At 40.2% G+C, this 8,596-nt stretch overlaps 1 long non-coding RNA gene across 2 annotated transcripts in view; it reads left to right on the top strand.

The window, feature by feature from the left end:
• The first annotated feature begins 1,596 nt into the window (after positions 1 to 1,596).
• LOC106734770 (uncharacterized) overlaps positions 1,597 to 8,596 on the top strand; it is a 50,467-nt gene continuing 43,467 nt past the window's right edge. For both annotated transcript variants that reach the window (XR_003549257.1, XR_001370318.2), the window contains exon 1: positions 1,597 to 1,681. This is a non-coding gene — a long non-coding RNA (uncharacterized LOC106734770). The remainder of the gene's footprint in view (positions 1,682 to 8,596) is intronic.

Here is an 8,596-nt window from a genome sequence, read left to right on the forward strand (position 1 = left end):
CCTACTCTGAATAACATCAAATACCTGTTAGGGAAATGATTTTTGGGGTAGGGGTATGCACTCACTGGAGAGGAACAAAGAGAAACAGAGAGAAGGAAAATGAAAAATCACCCTCCAGGAAGGATGCTATGCTGAAATCCCTTTTCCTCCTTCCATTCTCCTCCTGAGATTTTGGGCATGTGCCCAAGATGATTTTTAAACCACCAGGCCTGGGACTTGAACCAGTGATCAGCCATGTGGGAGTTCAGCACTTTAACCACCATGCCACCTGCTGACCCCAGGAAAGAATTCTTAAAGAAAGTAGTCATGGAAATCTTGACAGAAAGAAAAATTGTTGGAATATTTTGGGAAACTAGACATTGGGTATTGGGGGAGAGAATGTATAAAAGGATAACAGATACCCAAATCTTGTTTTCTAACGGCGTTCTTCAATAAACCAGGGGTTGGTGCTAGCAGGTGGCATGGTGGCTAAAGACACTGAACTTCCACACAGCCAACAGCAGTTTGAGTCCCAGAGCTGGTGGTATTTTTCCTCACTTTTCCGCTCTCTCTGTATCTCTCTTTAGTGAGATCATGTGCCCTGAAGCAAATTAAAATGATAATACTAATAATAAATAAAATTGCAAATATATAATTTTTTACAAAAATAAATAAACTAGGGCTCCCAGAGAAATGGCCAATCCTAGCACTGGGGCAGGACGAGCTGAGAGAGGTATTTTATCTTTGTGATCTTCCTCATAAAAGCCCACAATCCCAGTTTACTCATGATAAAAACATCAATCGTCTTCCATTTGAGAGGCATTATATAAAGCACCTGACCAGTACTCCTCAAATCTGTTCAATTCATAGAAAACAAGGAAGGTGTGAGAAACCCTTATAGCCAAGAGGAGACTGCGACATATTGATTAAATATAATATGTTCTCCTGGATGGGATCTTCAGAACCCAAAGGATATTAGCTGAAGAAAAAATCAGGATAAGTAAGAAAATCTAAATAAAGTATGAATGCTAGTTAATAATAATTGGGTGGTTGGAAAAGTCATGACACATTTTTTGGATAGAAAAACAGAAAAAAAACATCATGACTTTTCTGACAACCCAATAATACATTAATATTGGTTTCCAATTGTCATATAGAAACCATACTGTTAAGATGTCAGTAATAGAGAAAACTGAGCATGGGATATAGTTATAAGACTCTGAAATAAAAAGCTTACTGAAAAAAAATAGGTGGCATAGAGGGAGTAAATATTTTTGTTTTGCAACCTTGGGAAAAAGAGAGAACAAGATCCATGGAAAATGGGAACTTGCATTCTTATCTGGTTAAGGAGGGAGCTAAGATTTTCTTGGGAGGAGGGCTGGAGCCCAGAGAGGGTGTTCAGCTTGCTTCTGCTGTGGGTGAATTAATTCATTTAAATTAATTCATTTATACAGAGCCACGTACTGGGCAGTGGGGTTTGACAATTCCTTAGGGCAGGGTGTGTGTGTGTGTGTGTGTGTGTGTGTGTGTGTTGCACACGCAAACTCAAATGCCTGTGGCAGCCAGCCAGGCAGTCTAAAAGAATAAAGCGAGTTGAGTGTAAGAGATAAAAGCGTGCTGGGATTTACGCAAGTAGGAGATCCAAGCCTCACGTGAAAGAACAGCTGATACTCAGCGCTGCTGGTTTTTACCAGGAAGGAAGGTGAGATGATGCCTTTTATTGTGATATTTCAAAAGAATCTAATAGATTTTTTTTTTCAGCGTGACAAATTCTACTTGTCACACAGCAACTAAGAAAATTTTTGGTTAACATCATGCATACCCAGACTGTGTCAAAGGAAATGCTTCTGTGAACTCCTCACAGTTCTCAGACCACCGGTTTGCGATTCTTCGCTGTATATCTGCGCTGTGTTCAGCCCAGTGGACTAGTACACACACGCTAGAGTTGTGTCTGTGTGGGGTCAAGCATGGAGCGGGTTTGTGCCCCGAGCTATGACAAGATCATTCTGTGAGAAGAAATGCCTTAAGCTTGTCGTTGGAAGTTTAGGACAATGTAGAGAAGAGGTGGGAGGCATTAGTTGCAAGTGGCATGAGGACAGGGCAGAAATCAGAAATTATAAGAAGACATTTGTGATTTATGGGACCAGCAGATGGCTTAATGATTACATCTCTGGATTCCCATGTAGTTGACCATGGTTTGAGTCCCGGATCTGGTAGCAACTGACTCATGTCAGGTGTGTGCATTTGTGCCCAAGTTCCTGAGAGGAAAATGGAGGAGAAGGGATTGCAGGGTGGCCATCCCTCTTGGGGAGTGATTTCTTGCTCTCTCTCTTTGTCTCTCCAGCAAGCACATGCACTGTATAACAAAAATCTCTCTCTCTAAAAAAAAGAAATTTTCCATTTTCACCTAAACTTTCCAGTCAGAATGAGCAAGGCAGAGTAAGCTGGAAATTTAGATTTATTTTTTTCAGTGTGGAAAAGTCTACCTTTTATTCCTTTAAATAAGTTTCTTACGTATTCACATTGAGAATCTCATGCTTGATGAGTTTTCCATATATGCTTACTTTTTAAAAGAATTATTAATTTAATTTTATTTATTATTTTTTAATTTGACCAGAGAGAGACAGAGAGAGGAAGGCAAAGTGAGAAAGCAAGCTGCTGGGTCCAGGACTCAAACTGCAGTTGGCCATATGGAAGTCTAGCACCTTAACCATCATGCCACCTCCTGGCCCCAAATCCTGCTTTAAAAAAATTAATTATTTAATTTTATTTGTTAATTCATTTATTTTAATTTAACCAGAAAGAGAGAGATGAGAGAGAGGGAGATGAGAGAGAGAGAGAAAGAGAGAGAGAAAGTGAGAAATCAAGCCTCCAGGTTCAGAACTTGAATGGTGGTCGTCCATATGGGAGTGTCCAGGACCCTAACCACCATGCCACCTGCTGATTCCCCGCATTCTACCTTTTAAACAGCAGTTATTTCAGGAAGTTTTTGATAAGCATCATGCATACCCAGAATGTGTCAAAGAAAACACTTCTGTGCACTGCTCAGAGAATGATTGGTTTCAGGTGAGAGTTAGTAATAATAACAATTTAAAAAGTACATGCATATGTCCTTGTGTACATATTTGATACATGTACACATTTTTTAAACTGGGCTAAGTTGGCTCGTCCAGCTGAGTGAGAACAGCTCCTGTGAGCTTCCCAGCTTTAAACCAATAAGCAAATACAGTATTCATTCTTATTCCCACTCTTCTCTCAGTGTCTCTTGACCCTCCAAGGATTACTGCACTGATCCAGAGGCACTGAAATGAAGAAACCCATGGCTGATGTGTGCACACAGCACACAGCGGTGATATTTGATGTGAGATTAGGTCAGAGTCAGCCAGGAAGCCTTCTAGAGCATGGCACACAGCCAACAGAATGAAAGCCTTTGTTAGGGGGAATTTTTCTCTCTCCTTGGCTGTCTTTCCTTGCCCTTCTTTATGCATCCTTTCCCTAAATTCTATTCTAAAATTTTTATTTAAAACTCTCAAATGCCACCGAGCCGTGAGAAGAGGACATTCCTCTCTAAATAATAGCATTATATTTCAAACTCTCATTGTGCTAATGTTGGCATTTTAATAGCTCATGAGAGGCTGAAATAACCTCACCACTCTCACCAAGGAGATCAAATATCATTTCCAGGACTTAGGGTAAGTCCCCTGTGGTGAAAGCACAAAAACCAGGGTACAAGAAACTGGCAGCTATATGCTTTAAGTGGGATTTCACTAATTATTGGCTGGCCTTCCCAAACAATGAATTAAGGTTGTCATTTTTGTGAGTTCCGCCTGAGAAGAGGCAGCTCAGAGCAGCTGGTGTCATTTTCATTATGAAAGAAACCCTTTTAATTTGGCTATTAGAGACCGTGATAAGTTGGACATAGTGTAAATCTCTGTTGGGGGGTCTTCCCAATCCCTTTCTCCATTTCACATTAAGTAAACAGAGGGAAATACTCTGATTTTAGTGGTATTAGTGGGCCACTAATAACCCAATGTTGCTTATGACTTTGCCATTAAGATTTATGAAAACTCTTTTATATACATGGGCAGGAATTCAACTTTATCTGAAAAGTTAAAAATGAGCATTCTTGATATTCAAGTGTGTGTTTTCTCTATCCAAGTAATTGATATTTTTAAAAAAGAATTATTTAATTTTATTTATTCATTTATTTATTTTAATTTGGCCAGAGAAACACACAGAGAGCGAGAGAGAGGGAAAGTGAGAAAGCAAGTCACCAGGTCTGGGACTCAAACAGTGGTTGGTCATGTGAGAGTGTCCAGCACCTTAACCACCACACCACCTGCTGATCCCCAGTAATCAGTATTTTTTAAAAGTCCAAAATATTTTATAATAATTAGATCATTTTAAACACCAAGAATTATTTGAAGTTAAATATGATGAATAAAATGGATGATTGAGACATATAATACTTGTTTGGGGTCAGTAAAGTGAGTATGAGTAAAATTTACCAGTCTTCCCCACATGTTCAAAAAACAGCTTCTGAAGGCAGTTCCCATGAAGAAGCTCCAAAGGTGTTCTTCTATATGGTAGTAAGGACAGTGAATACTCATGCTGATTGGCAAGGATGTAATGCTGAATTAAAGTTACTTATTTCACAATCAAATTCCCTTCACTGATATGCAAGTTTCTATTCTTGCTTTGATTACTTCTATGTTCCCTCCATGTAAGGAGAATCAGACTTCTTCATTTTTAATATTTATTTATTTATTTATTTAATTCCATTTGCTATTATTTTTTAATTTGAACAGAGAGAGATAGAGCGAAAGAGAAAGTCAGGAAGCAAGCTGCCAGGTCTGGAGCTTGAACTGAACACACACAGAGAGAGAGGGAAAGTGAGAAAGCAAGCTGTCAGATCCAGGATTTGAACCGTGGTCAGCCATATGGGAGTGTCCAACACCTTAACCACCATGCTGCCTGCTGGTCCCCATGGAGAATCAGACTTCTGGTAGGTTCCATTCATTTACCCAGTGATTGCATATTGAGTACCTTTTTGCCTGGCATTAGGATGAGATGAGGGACTCTGGATTTGGTGCCTGCCCTCATGAATTTATGGTCAGAGGTTGGCGGGTTGAGGTTGGAAGGTCAGGCTATGGAAAATACGAAAGGCAAATCTTTGAGGCAAAGTAATGGGAAACCACTTCTATTGGCTAATGTGCCCACAACGTTGAGTTAAAATTTTACTTTCCCCCAAACATTATCCTAACCAAATTATAGTCTCAGAAAATATTAGAGAATGCAGTCAGGAAATTGTGGCAGGTCTTGTGCCTTTACAATGTTTGTGTTGTTCATGACCTTTGTGCATGAATGCTTGTGTCCACGTGGCCAGTCAAAAATGATCATCTGGTTGACCTGTTTTTCCAAAAGACCTTTGACCGAATCTTTGATGGACAAACAGAGAATCATGTTTTCCAGAAGGATCTACTCACAAACAACATTCTATGGCATTATATTAAAGTAAGAAATGCGGACCAATGTTGGAAAAAAAGTTATGATGAGGGACTAAGTTGAAATTTTAAACTGTAGAGGAAACTTGACATATTAGGAATTTAAAACATTGAATTATATTCTCTCTGATTTAATGTCATGAAAAATTAGCATGTATTCATCCATTCAACAAATATTTATTAAGCACCTACCATTGCCAAACGCTGTGCTAAGTGTTAGGGTATGTTGGGAGACAAAATAATACTGGTATCTCACACGTAGATTGGGGATAGAGACAAATAATAATCATATAGGTGAATACATGAATATATATTTTGAGGACATGTGGAAGAAAAATGGTAGAGTTCTATGAAAGCATGGATCAGAGAGATCTACTGCAGAGTAGAGAGTAGGCAGGGAAGGCTGTATGCAGAAATGATATCTGCCAGGAAAGATCTAAAAAGATGGGTCAAAATGGTCTGGTCAAGAGTTAGGGGAAAAGGGAACCAGCAGTTAGCGTAATGGCTATGTCGCTGGACTCCCACGTAGTCGACCACGGTTCGCGTCCCGGACCCGGTGACTTAAAACTCACGCCGGGCGTGTGTGCATGCGTGCCCAAGATCCCGAGAGGAAAATGGAGGAGAAGGGATTGCGCCGTGACCATCCCCCCTGGGGGATGATTTCTCACTTTCTCTCTCTCTGTCTCTCTCTGTCTATCTGGCGAGCGAGGGCCCCAATATGAAAAAAAACCCCTAAAAAAAAAAAAAAAAAAAAAAAAAAAGACTTAGGGGAAAAGATTTATAGCCAGAAGGAATACTGTGACTTCAGTATATTTCATATCATGAAGAATTTCTAAAGTGAGTTAGAAACATAATGTAAACATAACATCCTGTGATATTAGAAAAATCATATTCCCCATCACTTTACTTCAGGCTAGTCAGAAATGTGTCAGGAGGAAAACTTCAAAGAGGCAGATTTCATTTCTCTGAGCTGAAAACAGAATGCCCAAACCACTTAACAAAGGCTTAGGTCAGTTTGTGATTATTCTTTTTCATTATCCCAGATGAATTTCCAAACTTCGGTAGCATAGTAAAACTTTTTTCTGTCTTTGTAAATAACTAAGCTACTATGAAATCCGGTTCAAAAGATAAAGAAAAGAGAATGAAGGTCTTCAAAACATTGTGTAAATACAAGGTACAACTAGTCATTAAACAAACAAACAAACCAGGGGTAAAATCAATTCACCAATGGCATGCTAATATGAGGTAGTAAAATGAAGCAACTCAGATCAGATGCTGTAATTCATAAACAGAACTGCCATTTGGGAGAAAGGGTGGAATGGCTAAAGAAGCTAGCATGCAGTCTTTCCCCTTCCATTGTCTTCTCTATTCAACTAACTTTATTCCTCTGAGCATTTGGCTGTGACTATAAATAAAGACTATATATAATATTACTCCCTCTCTATCTCCCTCCCTTCCATCCATTCTTTCTTCATTACTCCATATCTTTCTTTCTGAGTTTCTTATGAGAGAGAGAGAGAGAGAGAGAGAGAGAGAGAAGAGAGACAGATAAAATCAAATACAACAGGGTCTTAGGCAATGATCCTCCCCCCTGACCCCTAGACTTCCTAGTACAGATCAACCTGGAAACCAAACCTTGATCTTCCATATGGCTTCCAGTATTACAGAGTGGCACTACCACATCTGGGTTCCATCTTTAAAAAATTTTTGTTTTCTTTCTTTGGAGAGGTTTTTGCTATAGGGTGCGTGTGCTCGCCAGAAAGACAGAGAGAGACAGGGAGACAGAAAGCGAGAAATCACCCCCTGCGGGGATGGCCACGCTGCAATCCCTTCTCCTCCATTCTCCTCTCAGGATCTTGGGCACGCACGCACATGTGCCCGGCGTGAGTTTTAAGCCACCGGGTCCGGGACGCGAACTGTGGTCGACTACATGGGAGTCCAGCGACATAGCCATTATGCTAACTGCTGGCCCCTTTAAAAATTTTTAAAATTAATTAATTAATTTTCCTTATAGGGTATGCACTTTCACTGGAGAGAGACAGAGAAAGGGAAAGTGAAAAAAATCATTCCCTGGAGGAGATGGCCATACTGCAGTGCCATCTCTTCCATTCTCCTCTTGGGATTTTGGCCACCCCCACGCATGTGCCTGGCATGATTTTCGAGCTGCTAGGTCTAGGACTCGAACTGTGCTTAGCCATATGAGAGTCCAATGCCTTAATCACCACTTCACCTGGTGGCTTATTTTTTGTTTTTAAATTGGTGATTGATTCCAAAATCATCTTCCCTTTAGGACTGCTTAACTACATGAAGAGTGCTCACCAGTCTGGGATTATAAATAGCCCTCTACCTTGCCAGGCTTCTGGAAAGGATGTGCTCTTGAGCCCGGGGAGAAGTGGGTAAGATAGTGAGGGTGTCTCTGTACTTTATATAATCATAGCTGCAGCTCAAAGCATGGGCCTCACTGATGGTTGGTCAGCACATTTTATGGACAGAAAAAGCCCATCTGTTCTATAGAATTTCCTCTTTAAGAGGGACCTCAGTTGCATTTACTGCAACGACTCATGGAATGCAGTGCAGTATTCCCCTCCAGTACATACGTCAACTCTAGTGAAATGCCTCCAGGGACAGAAGTTCACTATCTCACAAGGCAGCCAGTTCTCTTTCTGACAGCTGCTGTTTTAGAAGGTTCTTCCTAATGTTGAGATGAAGTCCATTGTCCTTTGTCTTCCACAAAGGCAGTCATATATGTCCTGGTCACTGTCCGTATGTCTGTGCCAAGGAGCTTCACATGATTGTTCATAATGCTTCGATAGTGGTGCCAGGTGGAATTATCATGTGCATTGTACAAGTGAGGACCTGGTGCTGTGTCATCCAGATTCAGTCTGGCTAAATCCAACGTCTAGGCCCATTACTTGACACTAGGTATAATTCCTATTTCAAATTTGTGTATTTGGAGAGGCCTCTTCAATTCCTCAGTTTCCTCATTTGTATCTTATATGGCATGCTTTCCAATATCTCAGAGTATGTGCGCTCTCTCTCTCTCTCTCTCTCTCTCTATATATATATATATATATATATATATATATATATACACATACACACACACACACACA

Source organism: Tupaia chinensis, unplaced genomic scaffold (assembly GCF_000334495.1).
Source record: "Tupaia chinensis unplaced genomic scaffold, TupChi_1.0 Scaffold000215_1, whole genome shotgun sequence".
Lineage (NCBI taxonomy): Eukaryota > Metazoa > Chordata > Mammalia > Scandentia > Tupaiidae > Tupaia > Tupaia belangeri.